The sequence below is a fragment of the Myodes glareolus genome, chromosome 1, assembly GCF_982192425.1.
Source record: "Myodes glareolus chromosome 1, mMyoGla1.1, whole genome shotgun sequence".
NCBI lineage: Eukaryota > Metazoa > Chordata > Mammalia > Rodentia > Cricetidae > Myodes > Myodes glareolus.
The window spans coordinates 86,726,068-86,731,359 of NC_142026.1; positions in this window are offsets into that span (position 1 = coordinate 86,726,068).

Here is a 5,292-nt window from a genome sequence, read left to right on the forward strand (position 1 = left end):
AAAGGAAGTATGCTTACATCTTGCAAATACGCTCATTGTCTCCCACACTGGCTCATCTCTGAACTATGTGACAGAAACAGGTAGTGCCATCATCTAGCACAGCCAGGATGACCAGCAGATCACATGTGTGACTAGCCACAATCATAGTGCACACAGAGAGATCAGAGACCAAGAGAGCGACCCTAAGCAGAGACTATGATGTGACCTGAAGTTTCCGTCCCAAACCTTGTCTAGTCAGAGGCTTGTCCTGAGTGCTCTCTAAACAGGATGAGCTCACGGGTAGGTTTGACTCCCTTGGCTGTCCACAGTTGCCAAGTACCCGCCAGGCACAGGGGAACAAAACAAGTAAGGAATTCCACACATGAAGACACTGTGTTTGTGACGTCTCCACTCCTCCCTCTCATCTCTCCTCCTCCCCCATTCCCTCTCCTTCTTATATTCACGACTTCCTCTTCTATAATTATTATTGTTGTGTAATATGACCTGCTGAGTCCATTTAGTGTTGCTCATATACCCACGTGTTTCGGGCTGACCACTCGGCATTAGATAACCCATTGAGGGTGAGAGGATCTTGTCCCTGTAGAAAACAGATTCTCTTTGATCAACGGCCGTATTCTGACACGGTGTCGCTGGTCGGGAACTCCAGTGCAGGATTGTAGATTTAGGTGGCACTAAACCCTTTTTTTCTTTTCTTTTTCTTTTTTCTTTTTAAAGTTTCAATGAGAAGCAGCTGTTAAGTCAGCTATAACGATCTGTGCTAAAAGAAGTCATGAAGGGTTAATTAGGGCTTCCCCAGCCCCCACCTACACTATTCGAACTACTAATATACTTGAGAGTATAGCTCCAAGAACTTTTATATGCTTATATGCTAGAATACCTACTTGGCGCTGGCAGCCCTGGGTTCAATGTCTAGAGTATCATGGAGCCACACAAGTTGAAAAATAAAGTTGAACCAAAAGTAGATGTAAGAGTTGAAAACAGTCTGACATTTCTTGTACATGTCAAACAGCACACACTTTCTAAAATGTTTCTGCACCCACCACCACATCTTCTCCCTTACCCTCTTTGTGGGACTTAGCTGCTGGTGGTCTCACGAGGGCTTGTGACTGATATCAGGGCAGAGTTCCACTCAGCCAGCCCCAACCCTGAGATTGGGCCAGCCCCTTCGGGTCTGCTGAAGACGTCACTGACAAACACTGTTAATGATGAGCTCTTTCCTTCCATCTGCTTCCACCTTCTATCGCAACTGAATACACAGTCTACGGTGACATGGTGGTAGCTGCGGGAAGAGCAGATCCTCAAATCCCTGTGGAGTTTGCTTTGCCAGTTACGAGATAAGTTCGGGTTAAAAATAAGCTGTTTCTATCACCAGTGAGTTCTATAGGATTATCACATGGCCTAGTTATTTTTCCCCCTTTGCTTTGTAAAATGCAAAATTTAATGATGAAATATGTTCGTATTTTCTGGACTGGGAAGGTAGCTCCGTTAAGCTTTGAAATTGTAATTTCTTCCTGTACATTGCTTTAGAAAAGAAAAATTTATTTTGCTTTCTTCCTCCATCTCTGTCTGTTCACAATTCCCCCAGGTACTGAGAATTTTCTCTCATGGAATCCATGAGCCACCCAGTACTGTGGTCTCACAGCCACCTGGGGTGGAGTGCATTGTGGTTCAGGAAAATGATGCCAAGACTGAAGCTATGGCTTGGGGACAGAGCGCTTGCCTAGTGTGTGTGAGGTCCTGGGCTCAATCTCTAGCACTATACAGACAGACAGACAGATAGACAGGCAGGCAGGCAAGCAGACAGATACACACACACACACACACACACACACACACACACACACACACAGTATGGCATTTGTCATGGCATATTGAGTACTTTGAGTTTGGTTGGGTTTGTTTTTTTGTTTACTTTTTTTTTTTTAAAGTTTTGAGACTTGGCCTCAGAGTGAAGTCCAAGCTAACCTTGAACTTGTGGTCAACGTCTTGAGTTCTGTGCTTACAGATGTGCACTGCCCTACTTGGCTACGTGGAATACTTTGAACTAACAGGCAGGGGAACATCTCAGAAACAGTCTTTGAACCAAGGTCTCTAATCTTCTATTAATGTGAATTTGGAGAGAAAAGACCCAGGGAAGATTTTAACTCCCGTTTGCAACCAGGCCTGCAGCAGAGATCTGGAATAGATGGTACCATTTCTGACTTGCCAGCTTTTCCATCAGCTGTCCCATGTCTCATCTGTAAGTTCCGGAATGAGCCGGGTGCCTCGGGGGTCCCACATTGGGTGCCAATACTGTAATAAGAGAAGAGAGCCGTACCCTCTTTCCTGTGGTAAAGGGCAGAGCCAAGGTGCAGTGGGAAGTGTCTGTTTCCTAGTAGGTTTGCTAATCAGGGAGAGCCACATAGACGTGCACTGGATCAAAGGGTGTGTGGAGACCGAACCTGGAAGCTAACAAAGCTGCCTAGACTTCCCTGATCTCTGTTAGCAATTTTTCCCCCCGGGAAAGCATTCCTCTGGAAAGAGGGTCTACGTCCTGCTATCAGACAAAGTCAGGGCAGGGATTTCTTCAGGCTCTTACACAGGAAGTGATAAAGTAGGCTTTGTGGCTTATTGAGGGGGGATCTCATTTTTAAGATATGCCTTGGGAAAGAGAAATTCTCGTTTATATGTCTCTCTTTCAGAGAATATACAGGGCAAAAAATAGAAGAGACAGGAGACAGTTCTATAGACTTTGACTCTGAGGCTTTCCAATAGCCTTTAGTTTAAAATAAGCAACATGTAAAAGTGCCATATTTAGATATCGCTTTCTCAACCCCAATAAGGAAAAGATAATGTTTCCTCTCGTTGCTCAGGAGGCAAATATAAAAAATGTAGTCTATGTTTATCCAGAGAAAGTTATACAAAAAATGGGGGCAAGATCATTAATAAGCTACATCAGCTACATGGACAAATGTTAGATTTATTGTGATTTATACTGAGGGAGAGTTAAAGAGGTTGCAGAGATCTAAGAGGCCATATTTAATGTGCAGGCAGGGAGGAGGTACAGACAGACAAGGTCTCTATAAGGAAACAGGTAAGAGGTTCTAGGAACCCCAGGCTTAGAGCTGACCAGGGCTCAGAGTTGTCAAATTCTGGTCTTAAAAATGGGCCATTTCAAGAGTCAGTTTGAAGTAGCCAAATGTAACAGGCAGGAGAAATCACACTTGAGCAGGCTTCTGGGGACAAGATGGAAGTCCTCAGCTATGACAGTTTTCTAGACAAGGTTCATGGCAAGTGAATCATCATGAGAGCATGGGGCAGTACTTTGACATGACCCAGATGAGGGGTTACACAGCTAGTTGGTCTGGTGTGATGAGTAAGCCCATAGTCCTGGTTTTTCTGAATTATGCCCATGGGTTTAATTTGCTGTCATAGTTGGTAGTATGGCATAAACAACTTGTTTATAGTCTGGGCCTTGTTTGCACTAGACAGATGGTGGGCACTTACTTCCACAAACATGATCTAGCCATTGGGCCTTTGTGCGGATATTCAGAATAGAGAAAACTTTGTTTTAGAAAATAGATCATCCAGGCTAACATACAGACTGGAAGCTACGGTGCTGGACATTGTGGTGTGCTGTAGAGTGGGGCCCAGCCTATCAACACACGCCGTTTCCTTGTAGGTCCTTTTGGGAACTACCTCCCAGCCTGGCAAGCAGGTTGGTACAAAAATTCCACATTAAATCTGAGTGAGGGACCTGGCAAGATGGCTCCACAGTGAAGAGCATTGGCTGATCTTATGGAGAATGGAGGTTTAGTTTCCAGCACTCACATGGTAGCTCACAGCTGTCTGTAACTCCAGTTCCAGGCAATATGACACCCTCTTCAACCTCCACAGACACCAGGCACACATGTAGTACACATACATACACACAGACGAAACATACACAGGGACACAAAAAAATTTTAAAAAGTAAATTTTTTCTTAAAAAAAAAATGGAGTGAGACAAGTAAGCAGACTTCTGCCTGAGAACTCCATTTCTGGGAATCAGGACACATCATCTAGCCGAGTTGGAAGGGCTACATGATGCTTGCCATTCCAAATGGCCAACCCCAGTGAGTTTACCTCAAGGAACGCCTCTAAGGTTACTGTTGGTAAAGTTATAAATTGTCGGTAAGACTCCCACTAGCATTATCGAACAGGGAAGGGGGCTTCTCCCCAGAACTGTGAGGCAGCCCAACCAGGCTCAGCACGAGACAAAAGCCCTCATTCTCATTTTTATCAATTTGCCTCTAACAATTCTGATTATTGTGACAGAGTAATTAGGTACTGGAGGAGCCGTTTATTATAGCTGACTTTGCAATAGAGCAGCAGGAGAGGCTAATCCGCACTATTACTGGGTAAAGAATTACAAAGCGAAACAAAATTATAAATAAACATCCCACTGCTTGTGAATATACGGAAATAAATGACTAGAACCCAGGAATGCAATTAATTTTGATCTAATGCTCGATGTAAAGCGTGGACTTCGGGGACCAAAGCAGCCTCTCTCACGCTTAGCCGAGGCGTTGAATCCTTGTGCGTAAGACTTAGCTCTTGGCCAGTTACTCCTAAATGTTCTACAGTGCGTCTGAAGGATGCAAAATATTAGCCACACCCACACTTAAGAGGCTAAAGGTTGTTTTTTTTTTATGCTGGAGAACTTAAGAGATTGCTGAACAAATACAAAACCCACTACAAATGCCAGGGACTCAAGGGTCCCTGGAGTGTGTGACCGACCCTGAGAATTTACTCTTTTAAAAAGGAATGCTCAGTGTTTCTAGAGCAAAGGTGGTTATTTCTGAGGAACCCCAACCACCACCACCTGGAAAGTCATGTATGAAGCGCTCTCTCTTCATTTGGATTGTGTTTTCCTGCTTTATTCAGGTCAATTACAGCTCTAATTTTGCTCCAGTAATTTTTGTGCTATTTCCTTTGCCCCCATCAAAGCAACTGAAACTCCTCATTCCATTTTGAAAACGCATTCTAAAATGTCCAAGATCCTAAGTCCAACAGGAGAGCAAGGCAAGCTAGAAGTCCATCGCCGGCAGTATCAGTATTGGCCTCGTTAGGCAGGGCTGTCCAAACACGGGCCTTTCCAACAGGGCAGAGAGCGAAGGGTTGAAGGGAGCTTTCAGGGTCTAGTTTCTCTCTCCACCCAAAGGTTGTTCTCTTAAACTGAAGCTGATCTTGTGATCTTGACAGAGTTTTTGTTGTTGTTCCACTAAGAAAGAGAAACAATCTGAAGAACCTCCTCAGAAATAAAAAGGATAT